Raw genomic sequence first — 25,430 nt, 5'->3', positions numbered from 1 at the left:
GTTTGACAAGTCATATTAAAGGACTTATATCTTTATCCAAAGGTGAGCTTGGAGTGGATGAAAACTTCCCACTGAGAAAATGTAAAAGGGTAACTTTGATCTTGTATTTTCAGCATATATGTATATGTATATATATATATATATATATATATATATATATATATATATATATAGATGTGTGTGTGTGTGTGTGTGTGTATACACACACACACACACACACACACACACACACACACACACACACACACACACACACACACACACGTATATGTATCAGTATGTCAGCACAGCTGATAAAATCCACAGAACAGGCATTTATATTAGTATTACAGGAGTTGGAGCATAACCTGTTCTCTAACTTGCATATTATTGATGAATCAAGATGCAATAAATTCTGATGGATGAGCCATATGTCGATCAAAACCAGTTCAACTATATGCATATACATATAACTACTGGCCCACAAAGCAAAATGGTCCCACAGCAAATCCATATCAACCCAGAAAGACCCTAGTTAATATCATACTCCCTTTAAAAACTATTAGAATCCACACACCAGAAGTTGGATATGATTTCGGTTAGCATTATGGTAGGGTTGTGTAAGTTATCTTGAGTGTGAACTTATGAGTGAGATATAGAAAGACAAGCCCCTGTGAAGATACAAAAAAGATGACAGACTGCAAGAATGAATAGTTATATAGTGTCACTATTCTGAATAAAGTTAGAGGCATAAACATGAGCCAGAGATTGCTCAACATTCCTGATAGTGTAGACTTTGCTGGCCTGGCAGCTTTCAACTACCAGTAAAATTGTGTTTTCATGTATGATTGTTGATTAAACTGTTGAGTAAACTGCCATGATGGAAGTACTCATCACTGAAGTAATACCAGTCAAAGCTGTGTGATTATAGAGCATGTACCACTTGTATATTCATATGCCTTCTTGCACACTTTTATTATTAAGACCGGAAAGTCATCTGTTTTGAGTAAGGACTGGCAATACAGACTAATCAGGATGAAGTGTACAGTCATTTTCTGAGCAGTGGTAACAAATAAAACAGATATCGTATTTCAGCAGTTGAAATGCAGCACAGACAGAATGTCTCTGAGTGTGTCATTTATAACGGCTACTATGTTCAGTGTATGAGAAACAGTTGTGAAGATCATATTACTGTAAAATACGAGAGCTGTGATTTACAATCATCACTTTAAATAGCAGATTACCTTCATATATCTGCTTGGTTACAGAGTTAAACTGTTAATAGATTCCGGATAAGGATACTGGAAAAATGGTGTGTGTGTGTGTGTGTGTGTGTGTGTGTGTGTGTGTGTGTGTGTGTGTGTGTGTGTGTGTGTGTGTGTGTGTGTGTGTGTGTGTGTGTGTGTGTGTGTGTGTGTGTGTGTGTGTGTGTGTGTGTGTGTGTGTGTGTGTGTGTGTGTGTGTGTGTGTGTGTGTGTGTGTGTGTGTGTGTGTGTGTGTGTGTGTGTGTGTGTGTGTGTGTGTGTGTGTGTGTGTGTGTGTGTGTGTGTGTGTGTGTGTGTGTGTGTGTGTGTGTGTGTGTGTGTGTGTGTGTGTGTGTGTGTGTGTGTGTGTGTGTGTGTGTGTGTGTGTGTGTGTGTGTGTGTGTGTGTGTGTGTGTGTGTGTGTGTGTGTGTGTGTGTGTGTGTGTGTGTGTGTGTGTATGTATGGGTGTGTGTGTGTGTGTGTGTGTGTATGTATGGGTGTGTGTGTGTGCGTGTGTGTGTGTGTGTGTGTGTGTGTGCGCGTGTGCATAAACGTACATGTGTATATAGGTGTGTATCTGTATGAATAAACTGTAGCACTGTTTTGAATCATTATTTTTGTTTACATTAGTATAAAGCCTGAGTCAACAAAATTCTGTACATTTGATCATTGAATTTGTTTTTTGTGGCTCTTGTGCGGTGCCTGAGTGTCAACAATATTGATTGAACATTTCTCTGATGGCTGAGCTTCACACGTAAAGTTTGATCTGTGTGACTTGATTTGTCCTATGATTTTTCAAGAAACAGCTAACTCCCGAGCACAGAGTGGCTTACGTTTAAAGGAAAAAAAAACAAATAAAAATGTCTTAAACAAATGCAATGACATTTTTTTCTGATGTTAAAAGAGTGTTCATGTACACAGCATTAGACTTCATCATTGCTGATCATGCATTTTAGTTTTATTCTTAGTGGCTTATTGTAGTGGGATAGTATTTTATTTTATACAATGTCATTTTAAATGTGGCTTAAAATATGTTGTCCTAAGCAGTCTGCTATGCCCAGGGAAATCATGACACAGATATGAATATTAATACTGTGCATTAGATTGGAGTTAGTCATATGTCTTGGATTGTGTAAACACAGAGCCAGTTATTTACGGCAAGGATAATTTTAACTGTCACCTAGGACTGCAGACTAGCTTACAGCCTCCTGATTGTGTGTGATTAAATGACAAGATTGTATGAGTATGTAAGAAAGAAAAAGGTAGGATTCTGTTCCAACCATGAGTCATGCAAGGTTACTGGAAACCTCTTTCTGTTGTGTCAAGGGCAATATATAAATACAAATGTATAGCAAAGGTTGTAGAAATAAATAGCAGTGATATGGGTGGGATGTTGGCAGGGCTGAGATAAAAATCCTCCTGTTCATGTTTGCTTGAGGCTTATAAACAGTAGTGTGTTATTTAAAGGAGAACTGGAATTTTGGCTGCACTTGGCGTCACCTTTCTCAACTCCCAATCTTGTATAGTAGTTGCTACACTGATTTTGTTTTGGACAGCACCCTGCCCTCAACTACCCCAATAAAAAGTGTTGTCTGCATTAGTGTGGATTAATACTAACTGATTTGACAGCAATCAGTGTGTGCATTGTAAGTCCGCTATTGTCAAAGGAGCAGAAAGAAGTCTAATGAAAATGTGAGCAACGCTCCTTTAAAACATCGCCCCAATCAACAAGCAGAAAATGTAGAATGGTTTGAAATATTTATAACAAATTGAAAAGTAAAAGAGGGATAGCTGTGACAATTCTAATGTCAAAACTGCTTCCTTGCCATCGGTGGAAACAAAAGAGCAGTTTCTGATCAACAGGTATCCCAGAAAGTAGTAATAATGACACAAGTATAAAAGAGGAACAGAACATCATTCAAAACCTAAATATAAACCTCTAAAAATCTCTAACTCCACATTAAAAAAAAAGAAACACAATCTGGCACCTAGAACACACTGCAACCTCCCCCTAACAGAGAATATAGGTGTTTTTTGCAGGGGAACAAGCCCCCTTCTTTCCTCTCATTGGGGACTGTGTCTCCTATACCCCCACAACTATACAAATATACTGACTTTGAAACTGCACCACAATGTGAAAAGTACTATTTCCAACTACCCAGAAATGTGCAGTCTCACTCCTGCCAAACACTGCTATTCAATCATCCTGACATTCGAGCAACTTAACAAACTTGGAGAAATTCTAGAAATGATTCTTATATACTGTCAGGCAATCATATATACATACACATAAACAAATATACTGAAATACACAAAATAGCAAAAATTAGTATTGTAAATTACATTTAAATTTAAAACTACCACAAATAAACTTACTGGAGTTTAGAAAATTAAACTTATATGTCTGGAGAACTATATATTTTTGTACATGTGGAAAATCACAAAAGCAAGCACACCAAACATAAAAAATCAACATATTATACAAAACTATTGCATTTCTATGACAGCAACAACATGAGGCTTGGTGTGGACAATGCCTGGTTTATCCACTGCAGGCCATGTTTGGTCATTTGGTCTTTGTTGTCATAACACAACCACACTGAAAATGGGTAAACTGAGTATTACCTGTACCTAGCCATAGATATTGCTGACAAAAAAAAAAAACAGAACTTACATCCACACTTTTGACACTAATATTGATACAGTATGACAGCTAAATAAATAAACTACTACATTGTAACAATTTTGAAGTGAATTATTTGGAACATGGTGAAACTTCATTTACTAGTTGTGTTATGAACTTATACTCTGTATTTGTTTAAATAGCTGTTTAAAGTTCTAAAGTAAATAGTATTGACATGGAATGAACAATGCATTCATTTGGTCAACTAATATTAACATAAAAACAAATGGACTTGTAACATGTGTATTTTATGTGATGCTACAACAGCGTACAACATGATACCGTCTTCTCAATTTGCTCTACTTTTTCCCATCTATATCATGCTTAGGTACTAAAAGAATAGTTGCTGTACTCTTTCCTATTCAGATATTTTGTGAAATGTTCAGAAAATGCTCAGATGTGTTTGCAGTCAGTCTCCATCCCTCACTGGTTACGAGAGTTCTAATATCTAACTAATGAGCATGCTCACCAGTTTAACTGACACACCCATTTCTAATGCTTAAACTGCAAGTCTCATAATGTAGAGGCCAAATGATTTACATATACCGAGTCCAGGATTACCATTTCTCAGAATATTTCCTTTTCTCCATGGTATGGTAAGCTCAGAGATGGTGTATATAAGTTCGGAAGGGGACTGGAATACAAGTTTAAAGGAGAAGGGTGATGTTTGATATTTCCTTTTCTTATATTTCCAGTCTTTTTTTTTTTTTGACATGTTGACACTCAGCATTACCAGTGCCAATATTTCCATAGGAAGCTGTTACAAGCAGTGTTATACCGGGCTTCGTACTGTAAAGCCCACTTCTTTCTGGAATATTCCATAACACTGAGCCATTTACCTGTTTCAACAAAATGGACTACCAATAAAATGAACTGTCAGTAAAACAAAGTGTTGGTGACGTGACACTGCAGTTCACAATGCTGACAAACTGAACTGCTGACAAAGTGAACTGTATAACTGTGTGTGTATATGTGACCCATCTGAATGAGTCTTAGGTCAATAGTGACCAATAGGTGTGTGAGATGAAACAAATACATAGGTTGAGAAATTTGCTCTTACCACATGGCTTGTGTGATCCTGGAGTCAGTATATAAAATTAGCAGGGAGTATGGAGGGCACAGGTTACCCCCCCCAAAAAAAAATGATGTTTTATTTAATTTTTTAAAAGATAAAGATTGCATACGCCTAGGCTGTTTCTCGATGCATGCCTACTGCCATTTCCACATCAGCATTTTCATCATTTTGACATTAACATTCTGCCTGTTGACAATGGGTGTTTTTACTCTTTAGTGATACTGCCATGTATATCAGCATGATGTTACTGCAGTCAAGATTCTCGAAGGCCAATAGGTCATAAATCTGAAATCAAACCTATGAATTTACCCAGAATAACACATGTTCTCCATTGGGTCATGCATAGGCTTTTTAGTGTAATTGCCATTTGAAACAGATTCAGTAAAACCTCCTTCTCTTAGTGCCACTGTATTGCATAGGAGTGCTGGATGCTGCAGTCACTCATTGCCCATAGCATAGGTAAACCGATATAATATTACTATAATTTCCTTGTCTAATACGCCATGCTGCATTCACCACAATCAGATGTAAACAACAGTAGACAGACTTTTGGCCCTAATCCCATTGTGGAAGTCAATGACTGTTTTAATGTTAGCGTTTCTATAGACTAACAGAAGACAAACTAAATGATGTACAACACCTACTCTTACATTTGTTAATAGTAAAAACTGAACGTTTACCTCAGTTGCTTCTAGTTTCTAGATGTGTAATATTAGTCTTCATGGTATCAACAAAATGTTATACAGAAACCTTTGTTGACTTATTGTCGTCATAAAGAGTTTTCACGGAGTGAACATCATTTATGCTTCCCATTCATCTTTGTAGCTCACCTTGTCTGGAATCAGTTTAGAGTAGAGGATTGTGGCTCTCAGATGCAAATGAGCTTCACTTTGCATTCCTGGTTTGATTCCATCAGTCTCTGTTTGTTTGTTTGTTATGTTTATTGTTTATTATGTGAATGAGCAAGTCACTTAGCTGCACAGTGATCTCAGGTCACCTCTGGAAAGGGGCAGTTATGTAATGGGACACAATATCCCACTCAGGCATTGTTAACAAACTCAAGAGTTTAGGTACAAACCTGTATGTCACCTGGTGGATAGCAAATTGGCTCACAGACAGGACCAGGAAGTTAGAATTGTGGAGTCCACCTCTACAAAGAGGCCAGTCACAAGTGGAGTCCCTCAGGGATCAGTCCTTGGACTGCTCCTTTTTGGGATTTACTTCTCAGAAGTCAAGGCCAATGTCAGTGGTCTCTGGCTGACTAAATTTGCAGATGATTGCAAATTAGGAGTTGTCATTGAATCTCACACTGACACAAATGTTCTCCAGGAGGGGCTGACATAGACAAAAACTGGTGTCAGAGCCATGGACTAAAACTAAATGCCAATATATGTATAATAGTATCCTTTGAGAAGTCATCCATCCCTGGTAACTATCACATTGACAGCACACCCCTTAGAGTTGACCCCATAGTCAGGGACTTAGGGACACACATAGATAGCAATCTAGCCTTTGATCATTACGTGTCTACAGTGGTGAGGAAATCCTTCTATGTTGCACAACTTATAAACAAAGGTATGGCATCCAAGTCGAAAAAAATCATTGTTCCACTGTATTCGGCATTCATCAGACCTACCATTGAGTACAATGCATCCTTTGGTATGTACCTAACCGGGCATATCCAACAACTGGAATGTCAACACAGAGGTTCCTCACTAAAAGAAAACAGGGCATAATAATATGTCCTATGCAGGCCACCTCAAGGCCTTATCCCTGTATTCTGTCTCCTACAGGCTTTTGAGGGGAGATCTATGCCTGGCATACAGGGCATTGTCAGACCCCACTCTGATGGACCTCCTGCATATCCATAAAACAAACAGTAGCAGAATTACCCTTTCTAGAGACTTAAACCTTGCCTGTGATATAAATAGGACATGCTGGAGAGATAGGTATGTATCCCAGAGACTACCCCATCTATGGAACAGGATCCACATCCGTGTGAAGCAGAGTTCTTCCCTAACCCAATTCAAGTGCAACTTGGACAATTGGATGGGAAACTGGAAATTCATCCCTGGTTTGGCACCTATGTCTCTGATGCAAACAAGTAACCTGTAAATGGTTCATCTCTCAGGCCCATGCTTACACTTAACAAGGATATCAGAACTTGTCAGAGATTTGGGATGCATGGCTAGGCTTAAAAAGGCCCTTGTTGTCGTTAGCCTAGTAAAAACCTATGAACCTATGAACCTGTAATAGGTTTGTCTAGTTAGCAAATGAATAAATGAATGAAATGTAAATAAAAATATTGTTCTTGAAGTCCTGAACCAATATAAACAACTGCTGCATGAATAATAAGATTAAGTAAGCAAAATATAGACTTATGTCCCATTTATAACAGAAAACAATAAAATATCACAATACTGTAAGGCCAGAGAAATATATGAGTCAGTGCTTTAATAAAAAAAAAAAACTAAACTAACGCTGATTGATTCATTTATATATAATACTACATTTTAATACTTTTAGGTAGTTTCTTGTGAAATGTTAGTTCTGTCTGATAAAGTCTCCCTTTGTGTTCATGAAAGATGAAACTGAGTTTAAGTTTCTCTTCTTGTTTTTATCAAACAATGTCCACTAACATTCTCTCATCCCAAATTTTTCTTGCCTTCTGTTTACATTTCTATAAATGACTCACACTGTGGCTGTGAATACTTTACTGTGAGTGACAAGTACTGAAGGAGAGGCCATTTGATGTCTATGCCTCAGCAGCATTGCACCTTATTTTCAACAAAATACTAGCATATGCCACATGTTGTCTTTTTATAGAAAATAAATATGCTCAGTGTTTGAGTTAATCATGACTTTTTTCCATCATGCCACTAGTCAGGTATGGATTGTTTGTTTGTTTGTGTCTTTCGGCTTTTCCCGGTTAGGGGTCACTACAGCAGAACTCCGGTCCGCTAATGATTGGTAGTGGATTTTTACGTACCGGGTTACCAGCCCTGATGCACAACCATCAATGAAAGCACGCCCCATTCACGTATGCCTCTACACAGAAGATGCTCTAGCTAAGAATCGAACGGGACAACGTCTTGCTATGAGGCGACAACGCTACTGCAGCACCACCACCGCAGTAGTACTAGTCAGGTATGGATTACAAATCCTAAATATTTCAGGCATGTTTTTGCAACTTTGCAGTCATTAGATTCACTATATACTCTACTAGTGAAGCATAGACTATTTGTGTATTTTATTTGGTTTGCTGCCTAATGACTTCCATATCTTGATGTTCTATAGATACTATTAGATTTTGATCTGACATCTCACACCTCTTTTTTGGGTAATTCAAGTTGCTCTCCATCTTAGCAAGACACCTTTGTGTGAGTGTGAATACTTCCTAAAACTCTGCAATCTCACTGTGTCGATTGGGGAGAGATGGGCTAGGGCTGCTAGCCTAGTCAAATAGAATTTGATATATAATTCTGGCATTTGTAAATAAATGTAAAATACAGGCATGTTTTCTTGATAATAAATGCAAAATACATGCATGTTTCTAGAGTGTAAAGAATACTGTGAACTGTTCAAAATACAGGCATGTTTCTTGAGTGTAAAGAATACTGTCAACTGTGGAACTGCAAAATATGTGACAACATTGCACTCTACTGGCCCAGTGAAGCATGTTGTGACCCTTTCATGTTAGAATTCGGCTCCAGTGTGGCTGGATGAAGGTTTCATGCCCATTGTTTTAAGGTTAAAGCTTATGACCAGAATTTAGATGTGGAATGTGCTTTATTGCTCTAGTTTCTGTTAGAATATACATGTGTAATGTCTTCTTTTGTTGTAAGTTTCTGTGCAGGTGTTAGATTGCTAAATAATGCAGTTTGTGGTCTGAGAACTCAGACCAGGCGTTAAGATGATGCAATACGAATACTGGGAAAACATAAGTGTCAAAAATGATGTAATTTGGGAGGGCCTTAGAGACATGTTTGCTAGTAATGTTTAAATACTATTTCTCACAAGAGACTGAAAGCATTTTGATCTTGATATCCAACTTATCAACACTGTGTGTTATGCTCACATGTAAGTTTTAGCACTGTGATTGCTTGTAGGAATAGTTAAAGCTAGTAAAGATTAATTAGGTATTTTTCTTTGAAATCAGACCTGTCCTAGTGTATTATTTTAAGTTTCTGTGTGATCTCTGAACTCTTAGATATCTCTGTGGTGTAGTAGTTTTGTCCTGTGTTTTAATTATTTATTATTAAATATTTTTAAAACCTTCTACCTGTGGCTGGTTTGTGTAGAGATAAGCTGTAGAGTACATTGCATATTTATAGAGGTTATTGTAATAGGCCACTCTAAAGTAAGCCTTGACTGTTAGTCATACTACCATTGGATAATAATATTGCACAGTAATAATTGGACACCCTTTTAAGGGCCTTTTAGTAGCTGATATTATTAGTTGGGTGGTGGCAGTAATTACTACCGTATAGTCTGGGCAAAGGGGCACAGCTGGAGAATCTGTGTCAGCCTTTCCCAGGAGTGTCTGTGAAGTTGTATAAATACTTATCTCAAAGTGTGCGTGTGTTGTGTCAGCTACTTGGCAGGAACATGAAGCACTTGTTGGACAAGAGAGGGTACTGGAGGTTTTAGCTTGCCCAGCTAGGCTGAGACCTGAATGCTATAGCTGTGCCAGTGGGGAGTCTTATTGGGGACTTGGTGAGCAAGGGAGCAACCAGCCCCAGACTGACTGTGATCTCTGTGTGCACTTAAGGGAAATTGTACTTTACTGTGTGTATTAGTTAACCTTTTCTCTTTTATGAGACAACCTCCCTGGTGTTAGTGGTGAGGATTGAGGCTCCTTGATTGCTGGGCCAGGGCATGGTCATCACACTCACAACACTCTTGCACATTCTTGTACTGTTATACTCTATTTGGTTGCAACAATTCTTTAGATTAAATACATCATTTCTATTCCTTCTTTACAATCTCACATCTTCTGTGTAGATAACAAGTGATCCAATTTATGTTGCTTTATGATTTACCACATTTCTTCAAGTTGTTGACCTCATGAGAAAGTCAACAGCTGCTGAATTCTGTCGCCTGTCTTCACAATGACTAATTTGAATATGTGTCCATTATGACAATACATTTGTCTGCTGATTTCCTACCAACATGTGGTGGTGCAGCAGTTAGCATTGTCATCTCACAGCAATAGGTTCTCCAGTTTGATTCCTGGCTGGGGTGCCTTTTGTAAGGAGTCTGTATGTTCTCCCTGTGGTCATGTGGGTTTTCTCTGGGTGATCCGGTTTCCTCCCACATTTCAAAGACATGCAAGTAGGTGGGTTGAACATCAAAATTGGCCTTAGGTGTGAGTATGTGTGTGAGTGAGTGGTACAGATGAACTACTGTGGCAGGGCAAGCCACCTGGTGGTGTAAACCTTGGCTTGAGATGATTGTCACTGTTGAAGTAACACCCCAACCCTATGTACAAAATGGGAAAAAGGGTTGAGTATGGATGCATGGATTTCTGTCTCTCTTTATCTTAATTTTCTGGTATCCCAAATAAGCTGATGTTTGTAGCTTACTTTATAGTGTTCTTCCTGCCATGCTGATAAGAGAATGAGACCTTGCAGAGCAGTATTCACATGTTCCAGAAAATCACAAGATAATAACCTTCAAAGCTGCTGATAGCACTGTTTTTCAATTACTTTTTCACTGTGTGAATAATATTTTCTACCTGATGATCTGATTGCCAGTAACATCCAATTGTAGTTACGTTTTTATCAGGGAAACATTATAATAAAAAACAGCCCTCATGACATTTAAGAGAAAAATACACAGACCATATATGACATGACCTTTAGCAATTTATTTGACATTCCTTTATTATTCTCCTTTATTGCTGTTTAATTTTCCTTTGCAAAGGGAAGTTTTCTGTTAATGTGGATCTTAAGTCCACAAGTAGTTAATTATCAGATTTAACAGTACTTAACTGGTTGTCTAAAGCTTTGAGTTTTTATTATGCTTTCTGTAAACTGGCCATGACCTTTTATCTTCAATCCTTCAATCATAAAAAGCATTCTACTTCATTCTAAGAACTGACACTGGAGATAACTTTATAATAACAATGATTTTAGCTATTTAAACAAACCATTTTGACAATTTTTTCTAGGGTACAAGATAACCATGACATTTTGAAGATGACAGATTTTGATAATATTTTTACTAATGGTAGATGTCACAAGTGTTTACCTTCCCTTTAACACAGGCTGAGATGAAATGTATTAAATATACATTTACTGAGATCTTAGGACTATAGCTTTTATATGTACTGTAACTACCTAGAAAGTACTTTTAGATAAATAGTAACATATGCTTTCACAGAATATATCATAACACAATCAGGTTAAAATGAGTACAGTGCTATATCATAGTTCATGTATATTGTGCAGTGGTCTACATTATAATTAAAATATCTTTATTAATACCATGATATATGGGCTTCGCTTAGACCAATATAAATATAAGTCATAATTCTATATTTATGTAATTGAAGTTATCACACTTGGACATTTGGACATGAGCCACATTGATTTTATTATGGCAAAGTGTTTTATAAAGTGATTTACTACATTTATTGTGACAACAGATTGTCCAGTCCTTGTATCTGTCATATTTACAAGCACTTTAGTAATATATCATCATCTGTAGGCAGTCTGCAAATATTATACAGGAATTAGAAAAGCTAAATAAAGCAAACTTCAACATAAGGTTTTCTGTGCATTCTTTTAAAACTTTTGTTTGTTCACATAAAACAGTAGAAGTATCTTTCTTTGTACTTTTATATAATCATTATTTTCCTGGAAGCTCTAAACTTTGTGATTTGGCCAGTGATGGTCTACTTAGTACTCACTTACTCTCTGAAGCAGAGTACAAGCTGTACTTTAAAAAAATGTTGTCATGAAAGAATTCAGCTCTGAGTCTGTGAGGTTTATACTGTTGAAACTATGATGTAATGCAAATATGTTATACATCATCACTGTAATATTTTCAGAAAATTAGTGCACTGGTTTATCATGTGACACCATACACATCTTTAAAAACACGCAGTTTTGATTTTTAAATACATTATCAAATTCAATTTCTTACATAATACACAAATAAAATTTATTTCTTGGGAAAATTGGTAGCAGTGACAGCTCAACTTGTACATGAGTTTCTCCCCTACAATTTAAACTTTCTGTATTGTTTAATTTTTTTTTAACTCTGAGCTCATGTAGTATAGACATTTGTCTGGTAAAACAAATCAGATATGTCTTGTCTTCAACATACAGATCGCAATGTACTTATCACTCGGACACATGTAGTATATGTTAACTTAATTATTCAGAATACATAGAATAATAAACTGGACAATTAATACGTTATTTATTTGAACTTGATTCCCACTCTTGATTTGATTTCTCCAAGTCTTTTGGGTTTCTAATGCCATGATGAGAGTGGACCCCATTCATCAGTCAAAGTATGATTAAAGTTTGTGAAATTAGTACTGTTTCAAACTTTGATGTTAGCCAAAACTGGTCACACTGTGCCTAGAACTGACTCTTTCGGCAATTCATGTGGCGTTACATGCATTAGCAGCATATCTAAATCAGACTGTAAATTATTTTTTTATAAGACCCATTGCTTGTACTGTTATTGGAACTGTCTGGGTATCCTTCTTCCAACATTACCCTAATTTCTTCCTGAAAAATCCTGTTATTTTATTATTTTTTTTCTCTGTACGTAAGACACTGTAGTCATTGGGTGTAGCAATTACAGTGATCAGTGCTGCTTGTGTTTTCTTTTCATGGACCACTATATCTACTTTCCTTGCATCTATTTTTTAAACTGTTGGTAATAGGTGCTCCTATGTGATATAAACTTCATAGGTTCATAGGATGATACTAGGCTATTGGCCCAGAGGCCCTTATAAGTCTAGCCAAGAATTTAATCCATGTTCCTTCAAAGTCAGCACCTGTTTCCCCTGTCTAGCAGGGACACAGGTGGGATCCCAGGGGTATATTTTCTGTTTCCCATCCAGTCGTCCAGATTCCTGTTAAAGAGGTCTCGAGAGGTACTCTGCTTGACATGGAGAGGGAATCTATTTCACAGATGGGGGAGTCTTTGTGACACAAATGTATCCCACCAACAAGTTCTATTAATGTCACAGACCAGGTTAAGGCCTTGCATGCAGGTTGCATGATTGGAGTTTGTCTTACGGATATGCAGCAACTCCAACAAGGCTGGATCTGAAATGGCCTTGTATGCCAGACACAGGTCACCTCTAAGAAGTCTATATGAGACTGAGTAGAGGGACAGGGCTTTTAGCCTATCTGTAAAGGATAGGTGTTTGAGACACTGGATTGTTCTGGTCAGGAATCTCTGTGGTCTCGCCAATTGCTGCATATGCTTGGCAAGGTGCCTGTTGAAGGGGGCATTGTACTTGATAATGGGTCTGATAAGGGAGGAGTATCTGCTTGCAGTAGCCCTCAGTCAGCCTGACCTCCTTGTTTCTGAATGAAATGCCCTTATTTATGAGGCGGACCATGTAAAAAGCCTTCTGTGCAATGGAGGCAACGTGGTGGTCAAAACTCAGGTTGCTATCAGCCTGTGTGCCCAAGTCCCTCACGACTGATTGCATGCTTAGTACTTTGTTATTAATGTGATAATTATCATTCTGTATAATGCTTTGTGGCTGTTTCCAATGCTTCTCAGCTACTTCAATACTGTAGTATTTGCATGATCCCCAATGCAACATTCTTGCCACATTATTATGCCTTTCAGTATACAGGTCGTCTGCCATTAGTGCATCACACCCAGCCGCAAGACGTGTGAGTGTTTCCAATTCTGTTTTATAGACCTTGAATTTGCTATTTCTCCTACATGCTTAATGGACTTTATAAACCAACATGTACATAGTCCACTATCCTCGGCCCCCAATGTAATTCACCTCTCCTTAACCATTCCTGCATCGGCTCCTGATTGACTTGAGTTTTCTGTACTTCCAGTTATATTTCTGTCTTTTCCACATCTCCTTATATATCTTCTTTTGTTTTTTTGCATTTCAGTTGCTGCCTAATTTTTGTCTACTTCTGGTTTGATTTCCATTCCCACTTGACACCGATATGCTTCTAATAAACTAAGCAGGGAAGTCTTCTTAGACTTGTTCTTTTCATGTTTCAAAACTTTCACTATGTTTCCATCTGATGAGGTTAGCATATATGCATACAGTCCTATGATTGCAAATCTATGCATGTAATCAATTTTGAGGAGGCCCTTATCTCCTTCAGAATGGGGAATATATAATCCTAGTATAGACTGATTTTTATATATCATTTCATAAGCATGAAGCATTTTTGTAGTTTTTCTGTCCAACTGATTCGGTACCTTTTGGGGCCAGTCAATCACTTCAAAACAGTAAGTTAGAACAGGAAGTGCAAATTGGTTTATAGTTTGGACTTTCTTCTTAGATGTCAGGGCTATTTTCAGTATTAGCTTTAGTCTTCTAAAATATTCCTTACTGAGTGTTGTTGCATTGATTTATGTTTTTTTGTTGTTCCCTATCATGCTGTCGCAGACGCATGTTGTCAAGTACATCTTTGTCTAACAGTAACGCGCGAAAAGGCAAAATAGCGAAATGGCATTTCAGCAAATTCTTTCCCTGAGAAATAATTTGTTTGGCTGCTTTTGCTACTGTAGTGCTATCTTGGAGTTGGTGTATTTAAGTAGGGGGGATGTGAGGGGCTTCGCCCCCCACATTAAGTAATGTTTTACTGTTATTTTTTTATTAATTTATTTGTTTCGGAACAGCGATTGTTTTTCATTGGAAAATAATCGCTGTTCTGAAGTTTCGACGTTATAAGCTTTCACTTGCATGGGGTCGATTATCTGTCGTTCGCTCTTCTGAGTGTGCGATATGATAATATAGACCCTTTACTGTTGATCCTTCATCATATCCCAAGTATTTATATACTCTCTCCTGTTCAAGTTCCTTTATATCACATTCCTTTTCCAGACTGATATTTTCTTTGTGCGGCAGCTTTCCTGCTTTAAATTTTACTTTAGCACATTTATCAATACCAAATAACATTCCTATATCATCTGAGAAAGTTTTGACCACCTCCAGGTGTTCTTCGTGTTTCACTGTTGCAGTCATCACATTTGGGTTACCTGCTTGCAGTAGCCCTCAGTCGGCCTGATTATCAAATTCTTAGGTCCTGCGTCGGTTGCTGTCTCATCTTCCATGACGTCAGGTAGTCAGGGGTATAAAGCATGCAGCCGATGCCATTACATCAGTCTTTCTTGCTGTGTAGTGCCCGAAGCAGAAGCAGTTCGCAAGTGTCAGTCGGTCGACTCCTGAAATTTCCATTTTCAAGTTTCAGATCCGAAGTCTTCAACTAAGCTAAGTACCCCATTGGGGAACCTTTTTCTTGCTCTAAACCAATGTCAGTAAAAGTTAAAATTTGTATTTCTTGTGGAAAGCAAATACCTCATAAAGATTTTCATTCGTACTGCATTCCTTGCTTAGGCCCAGACCACGACGTACCTCGCTGTCTATTTTGTGACTTATTCAAACTTTGTACTATTCGTCGTCAGTTCATTTATGCATCTAAATATTTTGGTACTCAGTTCAATTATCCAGAAATGGCTTCGGTAAGCCACCAGACTACTGATATTCTGAAAAAATGCAAAGATAAAGACAGAGACAGACCGCATAGGTCCAAAACTGCCAACGACGCTTCTCCTAAGCTAGTCGCCAGTTTGCCGGTACTTAGTGAGTACCCGCTACTTCAGATTCACAGGCCTCTGAGGGTGTATTCAGGCCTACTGACTTGCATATTAAACCAACGCCATCTTCAAGGCCTAAAACTTGATCCATGCCTAGAAAACCAATGCCTAGACCACATGGTCAGGCCCCTATGCCTAAAAGACAAATGATAAGAATAGCGGAAGACCTTATTACTCTAATCAGGGAAAGCCACCCTAACCCCTCTAAGAGACCTAGGACTGATTTTCCTTCTGATTCTTCTGATCAGGATTCTGAAATTTCTATTTTCTCTGATGACCAGGATTTGCACTTATCTACCTATGAGGATTCTGATACATAGGACTCCATTCCCTCTGCTTCCCCTTCAGAAGATTTCTCTTTTGTTGAAACCTTGCATACTCTTAGGGAGCATTTCCGCTGGGAAAGCCAGGATTTATCCGACTCCAAAAAGAGGCTTAGGGAATTCTTACTCCTGCCTCAACACAGGCCTTTAGCTAACCCTCCTCTACTGGACATTGTAGATGATGCCTTTGAAAAATTATATGGAGCTTACTGCTTACTGTGATGGATTTGAAGTCTTCTTAAGACACTCAGTCTTGCTGGCTGGATTCTGCTAAAATTCAAAGTCTGGTTATATTTGCATTCACAGTCTGTTGTATACAGAAACTTGCAGAATATACACTGATGAGAGAATATACTTTGCAGCATCAACTTTAGAGCAATAACAAATAACTTTTTATAATAAACCAAACGGACTAACGTTGCAGCTTAAAGTACTGTTCCAACTTTACTTCTCATATAGTACAGATGATGTGAGAGATATAACATTTATCTCAGAACAATTGTGTCCCTACCATACCCCTAACACAACTGGATTCATACAGCTCTTTATATACAATTTTAGTCATGCACATTTCCTCTTGGTATTCTATTTTGGAGAATTGCTCATCCTGTAGAAACAGTACTAATTGTTGCAGATGCTGACGCAAACTGCTGACTTAATGATATTATTTTTCAGCTTCCTTGTTTAACAATGTCTTGTCACATTTTTGCTGAATTTATAAGAGACCAGCTTCTCTGGCAGTGTGAACATCCTGTATTCTATTTGGATCTTTGTATAAGAACATCTGTTCTTGTGCCAATGCTGATAAACATGTTCTGTTTTCCATGCAGAAAAAGATATTTTTGAGGAAACACATTGTCACAGTGTCATAAACATGTCCTGTTGTTTAAGGAAACATATTGTGTCCATTCTTTTTATATGCAGAAAAACGGCAGTGTTCTTTAAAAGCAGATTTTGCATTTTTGCTCTTGCATGCATCCTGTTTTTAAGTCTGTAAGGGAAAAATGTCCATTCAGCAGATTCCTTATTTTCCAAGCCATGGTAATTTAGTATGGATGCTGATTACATATTACTAAACTCTATTTCTACATTTAAGCAAGCTTTATCTTATACCTTATTTATGTTGCATATTTGTAGCAAAGTTACTTTCAACCTTAGTATATTGTTGAGCACACTCTAACAAGTCCCTCTTTTTATTTTAAACTAGGGAAATAAATTCAGCATTATTTGATAATACTTTTTCATTATGACAATTAACAACAGTAACTTGACTAGGTTTTGCTAAGCAGACCTTAATGCATGTAAATAATATGCAACCAAGCATTACAATAACAATAAAAGAAATTAAAAATACAGTGATTTTTCCTGTCCATCCTGTAAATAGATTACTAAACCATTCACTCCAGTCATCATTCCAGTTTTTTCTAGTATGTTGAGACACTTGTGCAATCACTTCTAAATGTGCTTTTACAGATTCTGTTTTGTCTGGAATAAATGTACAACATTGTTCTCCTATTAAAGCACATGTACCCCCTTGGGATGCTAATATGTAATCTAATGCCATTTGATTTTGCAAAACCATAGTTCATATTGCTGTCATTTCGTCAGTAATGTCAAGGACTGCACAGAAAGTGGCATTTGCCAATACCTCAACTAGTTTAGATAGTTTTCTCAGCTCCCAGATGGCTTTTGCAGCCCCGTACCAAGGGAAAATACCTGCTGCAGAGATTACATCATATCCTAAATCCATATCTTTTAATTTAATATAATCAAGATTTTGATGATATATACATTATGTATCTAAGGTGTCTACTGGATTTTCTGGACTTTCAATCACAGGTAATATATCCCTTTTCTTTTTTGCATTTCTAATGTTTCCTTTTGGTAACTCTTTTACATGATGCATTGCTGGTACCACTAATCCTATGTAACAGGTGCCATCCCATCCCTTTGGTAACCATTTATAAGCATATTTACCACAGATGTAATATAACCTATCTGATAGAGCAACACTGCTATTTACCAGACTGCCATTTACTTGCCCCATAGTAGGAGTTTTATCATATACAACTGTAAAGTTTTTATCTGTTTTACTTCGCCAACATGTAATATTGGTTTTACACTCATTTTTATCATTTTGTGAAAAATGAAATACTGCTGTGTCACTTAATATTAACTGACCCTTAATTGGTATTAAAATAGGAAAACCACGAGAAAATACTCCACGTACTGGTATGTGGTTGTGAAAATTTATCATTTCAACTGTTTGAATACAATTGCTATTACCCACTGGAACAGTTCCATTTTGTTGAAAACATGTGATCCCCTGCACTATAGCAGATAACTGTACTCTTGCTTTACGTAATTGTACACTTATAACATGATCTCCTGTTTTATTTATTAATACCCTCCAACTACTAAGATAATTTAGTGGAATAGGTATTAGAGGCATTACCCCTGTTATTTTTGGTATTAAACTACATACCCAACAATTAGAAACATCCATGCTTTTTGCATACCAACATTGTCTTGCTAAAAAAGTGTTAAAAGATGGTGACCAATCTTGTTCATTTTTCCACATTTCTTTACTCGCTCTCTCTTAAGTAACTTTACAGTTTGATTAACAGGTTGTAAGTATAATTTAATACTGGGCAATACAATAATAGTTAGTATGATAGCTATTATCAATTTAAAAAAACATCCTTTAAATAGAAATTCCATTGTTGAATCATTTTGCCTTTGGTCACTCGAAACTGGATTTCCAAAAGGATGCACTTTAAACCATGTCAATTTCATTATGGTTTTCTCTGTTGGAAACCTACAAAAGAATACATTTAATCAGATTTACATTGCTCACTATTTTTGATCATTCTTAGTTGATCTTTATGTACCAACATTGTTCTGTTTTTCTTTTTTCCTTTGATTTTGTACACTAATGGTCCAATTTGTTCCACTACTTCAAAAGGGCCTTGCCAATTGCTAGCCCATGGTCCTTCCATTTGGAATGTTTTTACCAATACTTTGGTTCCACAGGGAAGGTTTTCTTCAGCTGGTAATATTGGCACCTTTTTCCATAGATGGAACGCTTGCTCCCTTGCATTATAGTCACATATACTAGTAAGTTGTTTTAGCCATTCCTGATGTTTGCTGATTTCTAGCATGAGCCTACCATTAGGTAAATCTGGATCAAATGGTAATTGTATGGGCATTTTGTGGTCTGTCATTATTTCATATGGGGAAATACCTGTTTTGCTGTTTGATGTTGCTCGAATACCCATTAAAATACCAGGCAGATGATGTACCCATGTATTGCCCTTTTCCAAGCATGCCTTTTTTAGACGTTCTTTTAACGTCTGATTCATACTCTCTACAATGCCATTAGATTGTGGATGGTATGGTACATGAAACCTTTGCTGTATGCCTAACAAATTACACATTTGTTTAATGAGATCACTAACAAACTGTGGGCCATTGTCTGACTCTATGACCCGTGGCCATCCCCAGTGACAGAAAATATTTTTCCATAAGGCTTCTGCTGTTGCCTTTGCTCTCACGGTTTTGGTAGGAATTGCTTCTACCCATTTTGAAAAGACGTCCACTACTACTAGTAGATACCTGTAACCTCCCTTTGTTGTTGGTAATGGACCTGCATAATCTATTTGAACTGCATACCATGGCCCATCTGCTGGCTGTACTCGATATAACTGAGGCCTTTTGCTTTTAGCATTTACCTGCAGACAGATTAAACATTCTTCTATAATCAGAATATAACGACAGAAAGCAGGATCCAACACTGATTTATTAAATAATCTCTCTCTAGCGCCTCGGCTTTTGCCTTCAAGGAGAATGATATCAAATTCATTGATTAATTGTTTAATTAATATTTTATGGTATAAATATGTGTTGTAATGAATTTGATATCATTCTCCTTGAAAGCGAAAGCCGAGGCGCTAGAGAGAGATTATTTAATAAATCAGTGTTGGATTCTGCTTTCTGTCATTATATTCTAAGTACTTTTTATTTTTTATTTTTTTGTTGTTATACTACATTCTATGTCGAGTGATCCTTCACTAAATGTGCCTAGAATATTTAGGCAAGACTCAACAGATAGGAGTCAAACAACTATGAAGCAATTTACTACATCAGTGGGAGATCGAATGAATGTCCGAATCACCCAAGAAGAACAGGTTGTTTTTGGCAGAAATTTCTACAAAAGGAACAAATGAGAAGAGCAGATAATCTGTTTTCTAATGTTGGCCAATGAATAGGCAATTCTTTACCTGAAGAAATGAAGGAAATGTTTGACAAACTAGATAAACTTAAAGAACTGGCGGTGCATTTAAATTGCCTACATTTACAAAGGTATGTTGAACTTGACATTACACTGAGAGGCTTGAGAGCCTTTAAAAATCCCACTACTCCATTTGATCTAGAGGATGAGATTGATAAAGCATTTCATAAGAGATGGGTAACAGCTGCCCATCGCTGTTCTATTGAATGGGTTAGTATACTAGTTGAATGGGACAGGGTGAAACAAGCGAAATTGAAAACTGAAATTTCTAGTGCTTGTGATACTTTGTCAAATACAGTTGGTGTGGCTCAAATGGAGCAATGTTTGAAAGATATTCAGAGTAAATTAATAGATATGGAGAAAGAACTGTTAAATGTCAAGAAATATAAATTAAATCGTGACATTAAAGATTATGCCGGAGATTCAGCTTTCCTTCGCCCAATCAACAGCAAGAGACAACATTGAGGCGTCAGATTTGCGGATGAGGAGGGTCATAGGCATAATGGCGGAGCTAGTGCGTACTCAGATGCATCTACTGAATGGGAAAGTGAGACAGGTGAAGTAGGGGATTATCCGGAGCTTCCTGCAGCGCAAAACCCTCAATTTTTCTAGCAGCCTTTTCGTAGAGGTAAGCGAGTGGAATACGGAGATAGAGAGAGATATAAAGGTGGCGATTCCACAACTGAAAATGGACAGAGACAATATTCGGAAGCTCAGTCAGCTTTCCAAAGGTACAAACGAGTTAGAAAGAACTGACTCTTTAAACTTTTTTAACCAAGAGGTTAATGGACATGTTATAGATAAAGCATATATAATTAATCTATGTAATTTGAGTTTGGATGATGCCACAATTTCTATGCTCAACCATGGTTTAAAATTTATACCGACGGTATTGCCTAGACTACATTTTTTAAAAAGTGATATATTTCGTTTTATACGTAAATTACATTTAACTTGTTTTTTTCAAAGCAAGGATAAGAATGTGGTCTCAGATAATGTATATAATTACATATCATCCATTTCAGATGACTCAGAGGACAGTTTTCATTCTTGTATGTCAGAAAATGAAGTTTTTGTGAACAATAATGCATATTGTCAGTTGGACACATCTAAAATTACAGTTAAAAGTCATTTTGTTCCCCCTTTTTTTCATGAAGGTATCAAGAATTTTTCAGCAATGATAGATTTTGCAATCGAGTCTATTTATAATAAATTTGAGGCTAATAAACAAGGCATTGATTTTAACTTGACTAGATTAGAATGGAAAGCCATACAAAAATTAATTAAAAATAAAGAATTGGTAATAAAACCAGCAGATAAGGGCAATAAAGTAGTATTAATGCATTATACTCAGTATGCTGAAATGTATTGGGAGCACTTAAATGGCAAAGAGACCTATAGTAGATGTGATATTAAAGAATATGAAGAGGCTGTAAAACAATTTAATGCTTTACTTCAGAAGGGGCAGCAATTAGGTTACTTTTCAAGAGATGATATAATTCATAAATTCAAGACAGATAATTGTGAAATAGCCAAATTTTATTGTTTACCAAAAATACATAAGAATATGGATCATCCTCCGGGTCATCCTATTGTGTCAGCATGCAACAATTTTTTGCACAACATGGGTATATTTTTGCATAGTTTTTTATATCCATATGTTATTAAGCAGGCATCTTTCATTAAAGACAGCTTTGACTTTTTGGAAAAAGTATTACCAATTACATGGACTAAGGATATGTATTGGTTATCGGTAGATGTAAAAAGTTTGTATACAAGTATTAAACATAAACATGGATTGAAAGCATTAGAGAAATCTTTAGGAGATAGTCCATTATCATTTTATGTTGTGGAATTGGTAGAATTCTGCCTTAAGAATAATTATTTTTATTTTGATGGACAATTGTTCCATCAGTTGAGAGGCACAGCTATGGGGGAAGCTTTTGCCCCCATGTATGCAAATATTATGATGCACTTTTTTGAGACAGAATTTTTATATCAGATGGAATTTTTCAAAAAGAATGTAGTAAAATATTATCGCTATAGTGATGATTTGATTTTTATTTGTAAAAGGGAAAAACAGGAAGTACATAATTTTATGTTAGGCCTACAAGAGAATGAGTTTGACTTGAAATTTGATGGTTTTCAGTTTAGAAATAAGGTAAATTTTTTAGATATTACTTTAGAGGGAGGTAAGAATGGAAATATAGTTACCAAAGTGTTTCATAAATTTGAAGAAAATTTACACTTTTTAGATGGCTGTAGTTACCACCCACCACATCTATTGAAATCTTTACCATATGGTGAATTTATAAGAGTGAAGAGATTGTGTAATAATACAGATGAAGTGGATATAGAACTAGAGAAAACTTCACAATTATTTGTTAGAAGGGGTTATGATGCAAAGGAAATAACATTGTCTTTAAATAAGGTTAAAAAAGTAATGTATGGAAGGTAAATAAGAAATGTAATAATAATTTTTATAGGAATCAAAAATTTAAAAGTTTAGAAAAAATTTATATGGTAATGACTTATGATTTGTTATCAGAAGAAGTTAGTCAGGTAATTAAATTTTACTGGAATTCATTATTTAAATATAAGGATTTGATAGAAATTTTTCCAAAAAATATTATTTTTTCTTACAAGAGAGGTAGGAACCTTAAGGACATGTTGGTCCATGCTGGATTTTCTACCCCCAAAATTAATTTAAATATGGATGTGAAGTTAATGGGAACCTATCCATGTGGGAAATGTATTTCTTGCCAGTATGTATGTAAAACATTTGATTGTATAAATGGAAGGCATTTTCAACCCTCGGGTAAATTTTCATGTAATACGGAAGTTGTCATATATGCATTGAGATGCCCATGTGGATCATTCTACATAGGGGAGAGTAAACGTGCCTTTAAAGTAAGGTTGCAAGAACATGTTAGAGATATTAGAAATAAAAAAATAGAAAGCCCCCTTGCAATGCACTTTAAAGATTATCATAGTAGTGATCCAAAGGGTATGTTTGCCACTATTTTAGAACATATTGATTTAGATAAAAATGATGAAATAGTTAAAAGGAAACTTTTATATAAAGAGACAGTTTTTATATTGAAATTTGATACTATGACACCCAGAGGAATTAATGTAGAATGCAACTGGAGAGTTTTTCTGTAATTAATTGATTAATTGTTTAATTAATATCTTATGGTATAAATATGTGTTGTAATGAATTTGATATCATTCTCCTTGAAGGCGAAAGCCAAGGCGCTAGAGAGAGATTATTTAATAAATCAGTGTTGGATCTTGCTTTCTGTCGTTATATTCTAAGTACTTTTTATATTTTATTTTTTTGTTGTTATACTACATTCTTCTATAATCAGTTTGCAGATCTTTTTTAAAGTTGGGTTCCAATACTTTTCTTTTACAACTGCCCATAACTTATCAGTTCTTATATGGCCCAGTATTTGGTGATTTAACTTGACCAACTGGCGTGCCAACTGAAATGGTACATATGGCAACTGTAACCCTTTGGAGGTGGTGTATGCATAGTACTCCTTTGGTGGTATACCTGACAATCTGCATTGATCGGTTTCTTCTTTTAAGCCCTGTTGTTTTTGTATATTTACAAGGTCTTTCTCTATTGACTCTTTATCTAACTCTTTTAAGACACTAACTTCTACATTGGCATACTCATATTCTGGAAGTTCTTTTCCATTTTGTGCTGCTTGTTTTGCCAAAGTATCAGCTAACACATTTAATCTGTAAGTTTCACTAGTTGGCTTTTGATGTGCTTTTACTTTTAAGATGCTATACTGTCCTTGTTGTTTTGACATTGTTATAACTTTATATATGTCTTTTAATACTTCAGCATGCCATAATGGTTTACCTACACTATCCACAAATCCCCGCCTTACCCAGGTTTCCATATGTAGTCTTAAAGAATTTACTACGTAAGCACTAGCTGAAAAAATGTTAATAGGATTGTAATACTTTAGCACATACAGTACTGCCTCCAGTTCAGCTCTTTGAGCTGACATATGCCCTGGTAACTTGATTAGTTCAGGAGAACCCAGTTGTGGATTCTCTTGAACTATGGCAAATCCTGTCCAGTATCTGCCTTGGTCCCAATATCGTGCTACATCCACAAAGATGGATGGCTTAAAGTAATCAAAATCAGATGTTAAAAATTGCACCTCAGGTGACATTATCTTTTCTAAACAGTTATGCTGTTTTCCTTCATATCCCACGTGGTTTTACAAATAGTATTTGTCCCCTGTCTGTATAGTAACAGTTTTAATTCCAAAAAGTGCCATCCATTTTGCAAAGACTGCCTGACTAATACCATCTGTAATTTTATTCATTTCAAAACTGTCTATCAAAGCTTTTACAGCTTGATGTGGTGTTTGTACTATAATGCTGGAAAATACAGTCAAATATTCAGTTTGTTTAATACCCCAGTAAATGGCTAATAACTGCTGTATACATGGATGGTAGCCCAATTCCACTGGAGTCATCTTCCTGCTAAAGAAAGTGACTGGGCATAATGTTTTTTCCATTCTGTTGTCACTACCATGTGGCCATTCCTGTAGTAGTACCACAGACAGTGTTTTTTTTTCCTGCTGCTGCTTGTAACACAAATGGTAACCTTGGTGTGGGCGCTATTAGTTCTGTAGCTTGTGCTAGTTTTATTTTTATCTGTGAAAATGCCTCCTCTTCGTGAGATCCCCAGTCTAAAAAGGTGGAGTTCTTTTGTTCCTGTAACATTTTGTATAGGGGAGCAGCCACGGCTGCATAATCCTCTATAAATTCCTTATTGTAATTCATAATTCCCATGAATTTATGTAAGTCTGCTATAGTCAGTGGCTTTTCCATTTGTAAAATGCCTTGTACACGTACAGGGCAAGGAGACCTTCCTGTTTGTTTTTATAATAGTACCTAGAAACCTAACTTTTTGTGTCATAAACTGAATTTTTTCACTTTTAACCTTAAATCCTGCTTGCTGTAGAGTATGAA

The 25,430-nt window shown here is 36.4% G+C and overlaps 1 protein-coding gene across 1 annotated transcript in view; it reads left to right on the top strand.

Annotated features, from left to right (window-relative positions):
• Positions 1–25,430, top strand: part of SSPN (sarcospan) — a 153,798-nt gene that overhangs the window by 22,097 nt on the left and 106,271 nt on the right. The window lies entirely within an intron of this gene.

This window comes from Protopterus annectens, chromosome 11.part0, assembly GCF_019279795.1.
Source record: "Protopterus annectens isolate FY-2018-M chromosome 11.part0, PAN1.0, whole genome shotgun sequence".
NCBI lineage: Eukaryota > Metazoa > Chordata > Ceratodontiformes > Protopteridae > Protopterus > Protopterus annectens.
The sequence above is the reverse complement of the archived record's forward strand: the minus strand, read 5'-3'. Positions and strand labels throughout refer to the sequence as shown.